The following is a 15,335-nucleotide window of genomic DNA, read 5'->3' on the forward strand; positions in this document are numbered from 1 at the left end:
TTCCCCAGACAACCGTTTTTCATAACGAAATTAAGCACCACAAGAAAACTGTTTTTTTCCTCTTGTAAAGAAATCTCCATCACTTTAACAACACAGCCTTCTCTCGCTAAGTAAAGTGAAAAAAAAACTATTTTAAAAGTAATAAACGGACTACAAATCTTACTTTTAGTTTCTTTATATTATCAGTGGGAAAGAAAAAGTTGTGGGGGAAGAGAAGTGTTCCGAAAGGTTTGTTTTAATTCTTACTATTTTTTTTTCCTTCTAGTTACTTTTAATAATTTTTTCTTTATACCCTTTTAAAGTTTTAAATCTACTTTACTTTTCTCCTATCTCCCAGCAAGAAGTGAGTGGTTTAGTAATTAACCAACACCAAACCCACCACACCCAGGCACACCCGCACAGGGACCATCAGGGCCTGGGGAGCAGCCAGACGCGTCTGTTCACAGAGCATCGCTTCGAGAAAATGCCGAAAGAATTCTCCCATGCTGCATTTCTGTCTTTTTCGCGAGAAAAGCGGCCAGTAAAGAGACGAAGCGAGTGATAAAAAGAGTGAGAGAACCCCCCCTAGGACTGGGTCTCAGAGAAAGAGTGGGACCCCTTAGTGGGAGGGGGGGGGGAATAAAAGGTAATTAATTAGGAAAAAAAATAATTAAAAGGCAAAAAGAGGGTTTTCTTGGAATAATATATTGGGGAAAAATAAAAGGTAAAATGTGTAGGAGGGGCGCCTAAAAATTCTGCTGGATTGAGGGATAAGAATGACCAAGAACATCCAAGATCAAACCTGCTGGATTGAGGAATTAATATTCCAAGAGCATCCAGGGTTGATTCAAACCTGCTGGATTGAGGGATTAACGTTCCAAGAGCATCCAGGGTTGATTCAAACCTGCTGGGTTGAGGGATTAATATTCCAAGAGCATCCAGGGTTGATTAAACCTGCTGGATTGAGGGATTAATATTCCAAGAGCATCCAGGGTTGATTAAACCTGCTGGATTGAGGGATTAATATTCCAAGAGCATCCAGGGTTGATTCAAACCTGCTGGATTGAGGGATTAATATTCCAAGAGCATCCAGGGTTGATTCAAACCTGCTGGATTGAGGGATTAATATTCCAAGAGCATCCAGGGTTAATTCAAACCTGCTGGGTTGAGGGATTAACATTCCGAGAGCACCCAGAATTAAGTTTGCTGGGTTGAGATATTAATATTCGAGAGCACCCAGAATTGAATAAAAATTTTGCCGGTTTGAAGATAAATCTGAGAAGATCTGGAGGTAAGAACAACACAGCTAGATTGAGGGGTATCCAAGAACACTGGGACTGGCCAGGGAAACCTAAAAGTGTAATAAGTGTGTTGAAAAATAAAAAGTACCTTGTTGTTGTGATTGTTTTGTTGTGCGTGAGAGTAAGTGAAAAATAAAGTTAAGTGAATGTGGACAAATAAAAGTATATGTATGCGTCCTGCCCTGTTAGGTAGCCTCACTGTACTCCCCTAGTGTGACCAACAGATGCCGGTTACGATCCAATAGACAAAAGGACTACAGCTGACCATTAGAGAGTAACAAGCCAACCCGGAAACCTGAAGGTCATCTTGAAGAAAAACTGACGGACTCAGTGTGGGTAATCCAGATAGACCAAGAAGGGGAACAGAAAAGATACACTTACCCCTTGGCTAATGATTATGGAGTAGTGTGTAAAGAAATACATTGTGATTGTTACCCTTTTGTGTGCTTTGTTTGTAAAACTTGCCAAGAATGGTGGTGGGTCCATTGCTACAAAGGAAAGCTACCTACTGGGATTTGCTCCAGCTGCTACAAGCTAGAGCAAGGATTAACAAGAATCATATTAGAGTTAAGGGAATTGGAGAAAAAGTGGGTAAGGTTCAAATCAGAAGAGTAGTGGGAGGTTTACAGAAAAGGGGTTAACCCTGAGAATTTTTGTTTCCACCTGAATGAACCTGCCCCCTTTGTTGCCCATAGTGTAAACCGGTGTTGTCGGAAAGAGCTGAAAGAAATCCCGTGTGACTCATCCCTGGTCAAGGATAAGAACTGGGAGCAGTATAAGGCTAGAAGGGGAAAAGGGAATGGATGCGCTGGAGAGTACCGCTGCTGCCGAGAAGATGGTAATCCCCGCGGCTTGAAGCACCCGAGTTGGCGGGCGAGGCAGAGGGGAAAGAACCAGGCTCTTCCCAATCCCAAGTAGAATAATGCAGAGATACTCCAAATATTACCGACTGGGTATTAATAATCTCCCCAAAGGTACCGACTCAACCACCCCAGGTAGACAAAAAGGGCAACAAGCTAAAAGGGGAATAGTAGGGAATTATGAGTTAAGTGCAAAACCAGGACTCCATCCTCCTTGGCAAGTTATCGTTATTGTAATTCTGATTATGTTCTCAATTTTCACATAAACCCTTTAAATAGATATTAACCCAAGTAGATAGGAAGGAAATTCAAACTCAGATATTGTACAGATCTCCTAGTTTTACATCGTCATTATGCACATTAGCCCCCATCAATGTGTCCAGCATCAAATCCAGGAAAGGGATATTGCAATTACCCCGAGGAATACTTCTGTGAGTATTGGGGCTGTGAAACAATAGCATCAGATTGGTCAGTAGAAGGAGATCAATGGCTTACTGTTTCTTAGGGACCCCACGGCTGTAAAGCTCCGCAGAAGGACTGGTCAGGCGGCATAGTCAATCAGGGGAATTGTCAATTTGTGTATCTGAATGTAACTAAACCATCAGATCCAAGATGGACAGTAGGACGAACATGGGGTTTTCGGTACATAAAACCCAGTAAGAAGGAGCCTATCCCACCAGATACCCGGCCAGTAGGCCCTAACCCAGTAATAGCCAAAGATAGAGAGCCAGGTTATGTTGAAATAATCAGTAATCAAAGTAACTCAAGAATAGAAAATTCAACTAGTGATAACCAGACAATAATACCCACTAGAGAGGATTCTTGATTTAACACCCCTTAGAAGCTAGTAGAGGGAGCGTACCTAACCCCCAGATTACAGAACATTGTTAGCTTTGTTTTGATGTTAAACCCCCATTTTATAACACTGTTAAAATAACTAAAAAAAGTTTGATGAACAAAATAAAGAAAACGAAAAGGGGGAATTGTGATAAGTTAGAGAAGACTCTTTGTTCATCAAGACAGAAAGGAGAAGCCTTGTGTAGATAACAGAAAATCAAAGGAGAAGCCTTGTGTAAGATAACAGAAAACCGCCAGACAGAAACTAACTAGTATGTTGATTACTTAAGCTGGTTGTGTAATTAGAACTTAGGTGCATATAACATATAACCATTACAGGGCCGTGGACTTTCCCCAAGGAAGAAGAGAGGAGCCTTCGTCAAACGACCACCAGAGAGTAGAAGACGACCCCCTAGCAACAGAGGGCGCAAGCACAGAGTACACCCAGAGATACCACAGACACGGAAGAAAGAGAGTATAAAAAGACTGCGGGAAGGGGGAAACAGGGTGAGCCGTTTTCGGAGCGGGGACTCCCCGGCTGCACCCAGCCCTGTTTGCTTGCCATCACTTGCTGTAATCAATAAATTTCTAATTGACTCTTGAAAGGCTGAACAAATTATTCGCCTCAATTTATAACAGGAGAGAAGCCATTTATTTGCCATTGTATCAGTTTCAGTGGAGGTAACTGCCTAATTTTCTCGTTTTGAGGGGTTCACCTGATGGAAGCTCTATCTTTTTCAGCAATTTAAGGGTTTAAAACTACCTTTCAGGGCACTTCTATCTGTGCCCTGGAACTAAATACCTCAGACAAGGGCAAGCCAGGCCTGTACTTAACCCTAATGCTGCCCAGGAGTCTATTATTTTTCTTATTTTTATTTATAATAAAGATAGCCCTAATTAGAGGTCCCAAGGAGACTTGGACCATTCATATAATTAGTATTCTTCTCCACCCTACTTAGTCACATGTGGAGTACTACTTAGTAGTCACTAAAGAATAATTATGTAAGTTATTAACAAGTTACCCAACTTACTTAGCTATGCTACCTAAACAAAAAGTTTTATTTCTTACCGGTTTTCTGCCCTTTTACTCAAAGCAGCTGTAGAAAAAAAAACCAAAAAAAAACCATTGTCATTTCCCTGAAGATCAAGCCCTTTACTCCCCTTGAATTCAAGTCAGAGGAGCGAAACCGCTGCAGCTCCTCTGAGGGCTTTTATACCCAGTGGGATTTGCCCCCTCCCTTTTCCCGGGCATCGTGGGAACGAGAGGCGGGCACAATCAGGGGTATATTAACCCCAGCCTTTGCTAAGGAGCTTCATTCCCTCTTTGGGATCCACTGGGGTATGAGGTCTCCTCTCATTTCAGTGAAGAGGTTCTTTCAGCTTATCTCAGCTTGGTTTCAGCAGGTGCTTTTGGACATCCAAAGCAATAGGGGCTTTGAACATACCGTGAAGAATACAGAAATGAGCACAGGGAGTATTGAAATTTATGATTTTGGGTTGTGCATTCAGGGCTGATTAGGTGCTTTTGTAATTTTGGGGTTTGTTCTTTTTATTTTTTTTTTTTTTTTACAAGGAGCACAACTTCCTGAAATTCTAGGCCGTGTCGAGTATGACACTTCAGATTTTTTTCAGCAGATTGATCATATCACAAGAGGGATCTGCTCTGTGTTGAAGATGATGTTTGAGATTGAGGCTTCAGATGAGTAAAGTTGAGGATTGTGACCAGGAGAGGGACGGTGAGTAGATGTCTGGTTAGGAGTTATTGGGGGAGGGGGGCAGCAGGGTGAGAAATGGTGTCTATTTGAGGGCCCCCCAAGGTTTTTAGCAAGCATGGCAGAGGCATTCACGTGTCTTAGAGCACCCCAGCTCATCTATAGCACTCACAGAAATGCCGTGTAACTTTGGATTTCTCTATAACCCAGGTGCTAGTCATAACAGCTATAGCCTCCGACTCGGAATGAAGCTGGAGCCGTGAGGACCTAGGCATACTTAGGAGAGGTCAAGAAGCTGACTCGCTGGGATTTGGCCCACATAGCACTACAGTCATGCATTGATTTTGGTGTTCTTTATTGTAGTTCACTAAGAGGATAACCGGCTATCATGGCGCCTTCTGAGGCTGACTCATTTCAGGTCCAACGTGGATTCACGTCGCCAGTCATCCAAAAGATAAGTCGGGGGCCACGGCCTGGAGATGGGATGATCGTCGGGTAGCGGACTGGAAATTCCTGGGACAGATTTAAAAATTAGCAGAGGGTAAAGAGATGTCCTCTAAGGGGCTTTTAGGACAGCTCAAGGGAGAGACCCTACTTTTGATTGCAGCTGTAGGGTGTGCAGTGCAGAACAGTTCCGGTCTGTGTTGTGTTTTCCGGTGTACCATGTTTCCTAGCGTGTCGTTGGGGTTCCTCGGATCAGGTATCTGCCTTTTCCCCTCGAGGGCCTTACCGCAAGCATCAGCCACGATCTCTAGGTTCTCGAACGTTCGCGCTTCTCGGCACGACGCCGATACAGTTTGTTCTTTTACCGGCGGGCTCTGCCACATCTCCGAGTCGCAATTCGGAAGCATGGAGTCAGATGACTTTTGAGGCCTTGCTCCCGGCAGTATCACCGTCCATCCTTTCCAGACGTGAGTTGTAACGTCCTGGTGCTTATAAGATTGTAGGGATACAGAGAGCATTCTAAATGTAGCATTGTCTCATGGTCATCTCGATCGTGACCAACAGTTCTTCTAACAGGTCACTCTGTTACAGTCTTTTCTTTTGCTCCCTAGAGCCTCCGCCATCCATCGTTGCCATAGCATCAGGCAACTCTTTCGGCATCCTCTCGGTCCTTGCCATTATTCTTCTTGCCAGGAAGATTTCTATCATCCTTCTGTCACAATCTTATTAGCATAATGCGTTGTTTGTCTTTAGCGTCCCCTCGTTTGTCACGTCCTGTCCTGTGTCACGTGTGTAAGCACAGGTGTCACGTCCATTTGTCCCGAAGATGTTCTGCCCTGCTGCATTGCCTGGTGTAATAGGACAAGTCCCAGAGACTTGAAATTTGTAATGCAGGGTATAGTTGGACTCTAGATGGTATTCCTAGATTAACATAAGGTGTCTGGAGCTGTTAAGTTATCCTGCAGCCATTTGACTTTTGTCCTTTCTTTCAGATGCGGGCAGATTAAATCCGTGGCAGAGCAGCCCATCCCTGGAGAGGGGGTTCCCCAGGCGGGTCAGTCACCATTTGTCTCTGCAGTGGAAGTGTAAATGGTGACTCTGTGCTACAGCACTGATTTCTGTCTTTATTTTTAGGAATTAAATCTGGATGTCAGCAATCAAGGTGAGCAGTGACTGGTTGCAGAAGCAGTTGTTCTCACTCAGATCTCAATTTCTGGTGCAACTCTAAGCCTCCATTCTCATTTGTGCGTTTTAGGCAATCCACTCGGAGTATGCCGAAACCCCATCACCAACTGGCTGATGGACCGGGTTTCCTGTGCTTGTGAGCCGTCTGGAAATATTTCAGGACTCTGTGATGAAGCCTTGAAATCTTGTATTTCAAGGTGGCATCCGGGTAGCCTTTGGCAATGGCTGAGGAGTTGCGGTGAGTCAGGGAGATCGGGAGGAGGAGCCAGGGTCCACTTAGGTTTCAGCAATGCCACTTCACTTTGTCTCTTCTTAACCTAGGCGTGCCCTGTGATGACAGCATCAGCCTCCCGGCACGGCCGAAGCATGTGGCCCGAGCACCTGGGCATTCTTAGGAGAGTGGCGAGCAGCAGAATTGCTGGGTTTTGTCTATTTTGCAGCTAAGATCATGCAGTGCTGTTTGGTGTTCTCAATTGTAGCTGAGCAAGGGACCACAGCCTGGAGATTGCAGGAAATTCCCAGCGGGCGAGGCGGCCTTCCTTCGCACCCGACGTGGATTCTCATCTCCGGACGTCTGAGAGATAAGTCAAGGGCTATGAACCATAGAGGGGATGAAAGCGAGGCGCTGGGAGGGCTTTTTGAATCAGCTTTGGTGGCGGGGATGTCCAAGAAGTGTCCCCTTAGGCCACCTAAAGGGAAAGTGTGTCTTTTGATCACAGTGCTGAGGTGCTCAGGGCAGAGCAGTCCTGGTGTGTGTTGTGTCATGTGTCTATTGTGCATTCTGTGTGTTTGGGTATATCATGTCATATGGCTTTTACCTTAGCCCTTTGAGGGGCCTACCTTGGCCTCGTTCTTGTCATCTGCGCTCTCTGCATTCCTTGGATGGGCACCAGCGCAATAGGACTCTTGATTCTGGAGGTCAGACAGGCATCTGAATTGCATCTTTCTATAGAAGCATCCAGTCAGATGTCTTTTTAAGGTCTCGTTCTGAGCGGTGTTGACAGCTGCGCACCGCAATGATCCGTTATAGCGGATTAGGACTTGTGAGAATGCCAACCTAGCTGGAGCCTTCATTACATAAGATTCTTGGGCATTCATCTTTACGGTTCTCCGAGGAAATAATTATGTTAGCATCTTGTTCCTCCGGGGTTCTCTGAGCCACATTGGCTTGCCGTCAAACTCACCTAGGTCATCTCGTTCTGCAATCTCTCAGTCCTCGCAGGCATTCTTCTCTCAGAGAGCTCTCTCTCTCCCTGTTGTGTCCCCTCATTTGTCATGTCCTGTCCTATGTCACGGGTGTCTGCACATCTTTGTCCTGGACCTGCTCTACCCTGCTGCATAGCCTGTAATAGGACAAGTTCGGGGGACTTGAAATTTGTAATGCAGGGTGTAGTTGGGCTCCAGATTGTATTTGTAGATTGACATCACACGATCGGTGCTGTAAAGTTATCCTGTAGCCCTATGACATTAGTTGTAACTGTCTTTCAGATGCAGATGGATTAAATCTGTGGCAGAGTCCCCCAATCCCAGGTCAAGGGGGTTCTCATGAGCAGGTGAGTCACTATTTGTGTTTGCAGGGGAAGCATAAATGGTGACTATGTGACAGCACTCTTCTTTGTCTTTAGTTTTAGGAAGTCAAGGCAGATAGCAGCAGACAAGGTCAAGCGTGCCAGGTGAGCAGCGGACAGAAGCGGTTGTTCTTGCTCGCGTCACAATTTTTGGTGCAACTCTAAGCATCCATTCTCATTTGTGTGCTTTAGGGAATCCACCCGGAGTATGCCAAGCGCCGTCACCAACTGGCCGATGGACCGGGTTTCCTGCGCTTTTGAGCCCTCTGGAAGTAGGACAGGGCCCTGTGATGAAGCCTTCAAATTTTGTATTTCAAGGTCCCCTCTGGGTAGCCCACGGGAATGGCCAAGGAGTCGCCGTGAGTCGGGGAGGTAGGGAGGAGGAACGAGGGTCCACTCAAGTTTCAGGAATGCCCAGTCACCTTGTCTCCACTTAACCTAGGCGTACCTTGCGACAATGGCGTCGGCCTCCGAGCGTGGCCGAAGAGTGCGGCCTGAGCACCGGCGCTTCTTAGGAGAAGGCGAGTAGCAGAATTGTCAGGTTTTGGCCAATGTGCTGTTAAGATTGTGCACTGATGTTTGGTTTTCTTTCTCTTGGCAGACTAAGAGCCAACAGCCTGGTGACAGCTGGAACTTCCCAGACAGGGAGGCGGCCTTCTTTTGCACCCGACAGGGATTTGCATCCCCAGATGCGTGCGAGATAAGTCGTGGGCTACAGGGGGGATGGAAGCGGGGTGCTGGGTTGGGACTCCCCGGGAGGGGTTTTTGTCTCCGTTTTAGCGATGGAGATGTCCAAGAAATGTTCCCTTAACCCACCTAAAGGGAAAGCGTCTCTTTTGATCGCAGTGCTGAGGTGCGCTGGGCAGAGCAGTTCCCGTGTGTGTCGTGTCACTTGTCTCTCGTGCATTCTGTGTTGTTTGGGTCCCTCATGTCCTATATCTTTTTTACCTTAGCCCTTTGAGGAGCATATGGGTCACCCTGGCCTCATTCTTGGCATCTGTGATCTTTGCATTCCTTGGCCTGGCACCAGCGCCTTAGGACTTTTGTCTCGGGAGCCCTGACAGACATTGGAATCGCATCTCTCTTTAGAAGCATCCAGTCAGATGTCTTTTAAGGTCTTGCTCTGAGCTGTGTCGACAGCCACACACCGCAATGATCCATTATAGCCGATTAGGACCGATAAGAATGCGAAGTTAGCTAGAGCCTTCGGACCGTAAGATTGTTGGACATTCATCTCTGCGGTTCTCTTAAGAAATCATTCCGTTAGCATCTTGTTCCTGCAGGGTTCCCTGAGCCTCATCGGCTCCGAGCCGTCTGTCTCGGGTCTCTAGGTCATCTCCTTCCGCATTCTCCCGGCGCTCGCCGGCATTCTTCTCGCCGAGATCTCTCTCTCCCTGTCGCGTCCCCTCGTTCGTCACGTTCCGTCCCGTGTCACGGGTGTCTGCACGTATTTGTCCCGGACCTGCTCTGCCCTGCTGCATAGCCTGTAACAGGACAAGTCCCAGGAGTTGAAATTTCTGATGCAGGGTGTAGTTGGGCTCTAGATTGTATTTGTAGATTGACATGTTTGGTGCTGTTAAGTTATCCTGCAGCCATTTGACATTACTCCTACCTTTCTTTCAGATGCAGATGGATTAAATCCGTAGCAGAGCCCCCAATCCCAGGTCAAGGGGTTTTCCCTGAGAAGGTCGGTCACTGTTTGTGTTTGCAGGAGAAGCATAAATGGTGACTATGTGACAGCACTCTTCTTTGTCTTTATTTTTAGGAAGTCAAGGCAGATAGCAGCAGACAAGGTCAAGCGTGCAAGGTCAGTGAGCAGCGGACAGAAGCGGTTGTTCTCGCACAGGTCTCAATTTCTGGTGCACCTCTAACCATCCGTTCTCATTTGTGTGCTTTAGACCATCCACTCGGCGTACGCTGAGCCCCTGTCATCAGGTGGCGGACGGACCGGGTTTCCTGCACTCGTGAGCCCTCCGGAAGTATGACGGGACCCCGTGATGAAGCCCACACATCTTGTATTTCAAGGTCCCGTCTGGGTAGCTCGCGGGAACGGCCGAGGAGCTGCGGTGAGTCGGGGAGGTAGGGAGGAGGAGCGGGGGTCCGCTCCAGTTTCAGCCGTGCCCAGTCACCTTGTCTCCATTTAACCTAGGCGTACCTCGTGACGGCAGCGTCGGCCTCGGAGCACGGCCGAAGCGTGCGACCCGAGCGCCAGGGCCCTCTTAGGAGAAGGTGAGTAGCAGAATTGTCAGGTTTTGGCCCATGTGCCGTTAAGATTGCGCACTGATGTTTCCTTTTCTTTGTCTTGGCAGATGACGAGATAAGAGCCTGGTGACAGCTGGAACTTCCCAGACGGGGAGGTGGCCTTCTTTTGCACTCGACAGGGATTTGCACGCCCAGAAATGTGCAAGATAAGTCCAGGGCTATGACCCACTGAGGGGAGGGAAGCGGGGTGCTGGCTTGGGACTGCCTGGAAGGGATTTTGGAGTCTGCTTTGGAGATGGGGATGTCTAAGAAGCGTCTCCTTAGGCCACCTAAAGGGAAAGCGTCTCTTTTGATCTCAGCGCTGAGGCGCGCAGGGCAGAGCAGTTCCGGCGTGTGTCGTGTCACTTGTCTCTCGTGCATTCTGTGTTGTTTGGGTCTGTCACGTCACTTGTCTTTTTTTACCTTAGCTGTCTGAGGGTCATCTTGGCATCTGTGATCTTTGCGTTCCTCGGCCCGGCACCAACGCCACAGGCCTTTTGACTCGGGAGTCCCGACAGGCATCGCAGTCGTATCTGTCTTTAGAAGCATCCAGTCGGATGTCTTTTAAGGTCTCGTTCCGAGCTGTAGCGACAGCCGCGCACCCCAACGATCCATTATAGCGGCTTAGGACTCGTGAGAACGCCAAGCTAGGTAGCTCATTCTTACCGTAGGCTTTTCAGGCATCCCCTTGTGCGGTTCTCGGAAGACATTGTTTTCTTAGCATCTTCTTCCTGCAGGGTTCTTTGAGCCTCATCGGCTCCGAGCCGGCCGTCTCGCCTAGGTCATCTCGTTCCGCAATCTCTCTGTCCTCGCGGGCATTTTTCTCACCAAGAGATTTTTCTCCTCGTGGCGTCCCCTCGTTTGTCGTGTCCTGTCCTGTGTCACGGGTGTCTGCACATATTTGTCCCGGAGCTGCTCTGCCCTGCTGCATAGCCTGGTGTAATTGCACAAGTCCTGGAGACCTGCAATTTGGAATGGGGGATGTAGTTGTATTCTAGATGGTATTCCTAGATTCACACAGGATGCTTGGACCTGTTAAGTTATCCTACAGTTGTTTGAATTTTCTCCTAACTTTCTTTCAGATGCAGACATTTAAGATCTGTGGCAGAGCGCCCCTCCCGGGTCAGGGGGTTTTCCCCGAGAAGGTCAGTTGCTGTTTGTATTTGCAGGGGAAGCATAAATGGTGACTATGTTACAGCACTGTTCTTTGTCTATTATTAGGAAGTCCAGGCAGATAGCTGCAGTCAAGGCCAAGTGTGCCAGGTGAACAGTGGACAGAAGCACTTGTTCTCGCACAGGTCTCAGTTTCTGGTGAAAGTCTAAGCATCCCCTTTTTTTTTATTTTTATTTTTATTTTTTTTATTTTAGGCAGTCCTCTTGCGAGATGTCTCTGATCCCAGATGTCTGAGGCCAGGTGGGTGCAAGCTTAAGGTGTAGGTGGGCGTACTCGTCGGGTCAGGGTGGTGGTCTTTTCTCGGTATCTCAGTGTGGTTTTTTTTGCTTTGTTTCTTTGCAGGTGTCATTGCCGCCCTAGGCGTGTGAAGGAACAGAGTCAAGCGGGTGAGTCGGCATTTAGGCTGGGTGACTCATAGGTGACCGTTATGCGGCAGCACGCTAAGCCTGTACCTTTTCCTTTTGTAGGTATCCTCCCGGCAGCCTGTTGAGTCGCATCAAGATTTCAGGTGAGCCGGGGCAGCGGTGCGTCAGAGTTCCGGGGATTCCTCTTTTGCAGGGCGCCAGTTGCATTTTCTGTTTTGTCTTAGGTACCGTGAGGAGGCGCATAGCTGAAGTTTGGAAACGGCAGCACCGAAGCGGACGTAGAGAACGCGTCGCCGTCCACGTCCGGCTGACGATGGATGTTGTCCGGTCGTCTTGCCAAAGCTAAGTGTCGGGGCCAGTAGGTGGGAGAAGGGGAAAAACCTTTACTATCACAGGAGACAATTAGATGTTAGCTTAGAGGAGAGGCCCATAGTGGGCCGGGCCCCTCGGAAGCAGAGGGAGAGGGTTTCTCCTCAGCCTCACCAGAGTCTTCGCCGGGCAGGGCAGTTCCGATCCGTCTTCGCGTCCTCGCGAGGTTCGCGTCGGCGGCCTTCTTCGACTCTCGACGTCGTCGTGGATCTTTTCACCCGAGGAGCCCGCCTTCACGTCCGGAGCTCTAGCCGCGGTCACGCCGTAGTCATCGCTTTCTTGTCTAGGCCTACTGAGCTTCTTAGGCTTCCTCTTAAGTCCTTTGGCACTAACATCTTGAAAGGAGTTAAATTTCATCATCACATGCTATTGCCCTAGGGCTTTCTTTCCTTTGGCATCATCGGCCTATGACTTATCTTGGACTAGCAATCTTGGGTCCATAAGGTGGAACTGCCAGGCAGTTTCCACTCGTGTCTGTGTTATGTCGTCCGTGTCTGTGTTATGTCGTCCGTGTCTGTGTTATGTCGTCCGTGTCTGTGTTATGTCGTCCGTGTCCATTGATTTCTGCGTCATAGGCCTTTGTTACATCTTGAGGCTTTATCGGCATTGTTCTCTGCCGTATCGGCCATATTTTACTCGTGTACCTTCCTGGATATCGCTTATTCCGGCATCATTACATTTTTACTTTTTGAGACGGGAAGAAGTACAGGAGACGTTCTCATCCATCTTCCTTCTCACCTTCGGTAGCGCCTTCTCTTCCCGTGCTATTCTCTTGGACTTCTAGAGGGAGCATATTAGACCCTCATCGCCTGACCGCAGTAGTTCCGTAGCTTGCGCCTTCTCAAAGGGTATAGGGCTCAACAATTGATCTTCCGGAGAGTTACGTCAAGTCCTCGCTTATATTGTATCTATGTCGGCATATATTGTACGTGCTTAGGTTGTACCTACCTATGTTGGCTTATACTGTATGTGCTTATATTGGATGTACTTATGTCGTATGTACCTATGTCGGTTTATATTGTATGGACTTATACTGTATGTACCTACGTTGGCTTATATTGTGCATATATTGTATGTACCTACCTTGGCTTATGTTGTACATGCCTCTGTCGTGCCACTTACGATCGGAGCTGCCCTGCCCAGGCGCGTAGTCACGGTTAGGTAGAGCAGTTATAAAACTTTATAGTTCATCTGTCTTCTATGGGGGTTTTGGGTACAAAATTTATGGACCCGGAGCGGGAATAGCTGCTAGCCGTCAGATAGTCACTCGTCTCCCGTCGTCTCTGTCGTCTCGCAGGTCCCCGGGTCCCTACACGTTATCCCGGAATCTACCGCCGGACATCGAAGAGCCGCGGTCAGAAGACGCGTCGAAGCGTCAATGTAGCGTTTCAAGTAAGGGTCGTGGTCAGCGTGTAAGCGGAAGAGCGCGTGAGAGAGCGTGATTGTCCGTGTCTGTCTGTGAGAGCTTGTGTCTGCAGCTGTGAGTGTGTGTTGACCGGTTCTAACCTTGTGCGTATGGCCTTTGCCTTTCAGGTTTTTCAGCTCATTTTTAAATTTAGAATAAAAAATCCCCAGCCGGGGGTTTTTTTTTTTTTTTCCCCCCGGCTGGGTTTTTTTTTCCTCGGTCCCGGCCGGTCCGCGAGGCGACGTTCATCGCCAAAGTTCGGAGGCGGACCGTCCCGGGACCGGGGTTTTCGTCAGGCAGGAGGATTTTTTCGGAGGCTCCCGGGAACCACGTTCCCGAGGAGCGTCGTGCATGCGTGTCGACGGCCGGGGGTTAGGGGAGCGGTTGAGACGAGAGCGAGGGTGGGTTTGTGGGTAAGCTGAAGGAGGCCTCCGTGCGTGTGTGTTTGTGTGTGTGTGCGTGTTGACCGGTTCTAACCTTGTGCGTATGGCCTTTGCCTTTCAGGTTTTTCAGCTCATTTTTAAATTTAGAATAAAAAATCCCCAGCCGGGGGGTTTTTTTTTTTTTCCCCCCCGGCTGGGTTTTTTTTTTCCTCGGTCCCGGCCGGTCCGCGAGGCGACGTTCATCGCCAAAGTTCGGAGGCGGACCGTCCCGGGACCGGGGTTTTCGTCAGGCAGGAGGATTTTTTCGGAGGCTCCCGGGAACCATGTTCCCGAGGAACAACGATTGCCGGGGTTTAATGGAGCGGTTGAAATGAGAGCGACGGTGAGTTTGCGTGCAATGTGAAGGAGGCGGTCACGGTGGATGACTGTTGGTTTCTGTGTGCTATTTTTGTTTTGGTCTTTCCTGTAACAATCAAACAAAATGTAATGTAAATAGAAAAAAGGTTATATTGTGTTAATATGCGTTCGGTTTCTATTGCCCCGTTATTGTTCCGTGTTTGCATTTGGCGCCGCATTTCCACATACGGCTCCGTTCGTAAGCGGGATTTCTACCGGTCAGCGTACGGATTGTATCTATGCTCCCATTTGTATACATTGTTTCCATGTGTTTTGCTGGAGTGTAAATAAAAGAATTCATTCAATAAAGTTGAATCAACCCTAATAATTATGCCCCCCGCTCCCTCCCCCTCCCCATCCCCCTTTGGCTCCTGTGTTTTTTTGGTGTGGTTTAGTCTTTTTTTTTCCCCCACTGTATTTCTTCCTTTGCTTCTTCTCTTAGTTTTCTTTCTGTCTCGTCATTTCTGTCCGTCCCTAACTTTGTTTCTGTTTCTCACTGTTTCTAACTGTCTCTCTCTGCTTCTCTATTTCCCTGTATGTCTTTTCTTCTGTTTCTCTATTTCAGTATTTCTAACTATTTATTTTTCTCTCTAGTTGATGCTTTTACTCTTTATTTCTTTTTTTTCCAGCTTCTCTTCTTTTTTTTCTCTATTCTTTTGTCTTCTTTCTCACTCTCACCCTCTTTCTTTTTCACTGTAACCCTTCTCATTTTTTACTCTCTGCCTTTCTTTTCCTCTCTCTTTCTCTCCTAACTCTCTCTCTCTCCTCTCTAACTCTCTTTCTCTCCTCTCTAACTCTCTTTCTCTCCTAACTCTCTTTCTCTCCTTCTCTCCTAACTCTCTCTTTCTCTCTTTCTCTCCTCTCTTTCTCTCCTAACTCTCTCTTTCTCTCTTTCTCTCCTAACTCTCTCTTTCTCTCCTAACTCTCTCTTTCTCTCTTTCTCTTTCTCTCCTAACTCTCTCTTTCTCTCCTAACTCTCTCTTTCTCTCCTAACTCTCCTAACTCTCTCTTTCTCTCCTAACTCTCCTAACTCTGTCTTTCTCTCCTAACTCTCTTTCTCTCTTTCTCTCCTAACTCTCTATTTCTCTCTTTCTCTTTTTTTCCATCTTTTCATTT

General features: G+C 47.7%; 1 long non-coding RNA gene across 1 annotated transcript; it reads left to right on the forward strand.

Annotated features, from left to right (window-relative positions):
- The first annotated feature begins 11,158 nt into the window (after positions 1-11,158).
- Positions 11,159-11,570, forward strand: LOC128822763 (uncharacterized). The gene is made up of 3 exons (XR_008441588.1): positions 11,159-11,272; positions 11,349-11,390; positions 11,496-11,570. It is a non-coding gene; the product is annotated as an uncharacterized LOC128822763 (long non-coding RNA).
- Positions 11,571-15,335: the final 3,765 nt, after the last annotated feature.

This window comes from Vidua macroura (assembly GCF_024509145.1).
Source record: "Vidua macroura isolate BioBank_ID:100142 chromosome W unlocalized genomic scaffold, ASM2450914v1 whyW_random_scaffold_68, whole genome shotgun sequence".
Lineage (NCBI taxonomy): Eukaryota > Metazoa > Chordata > Aves > Passeriformes > Viduidae > Vidua > Vidua macroura.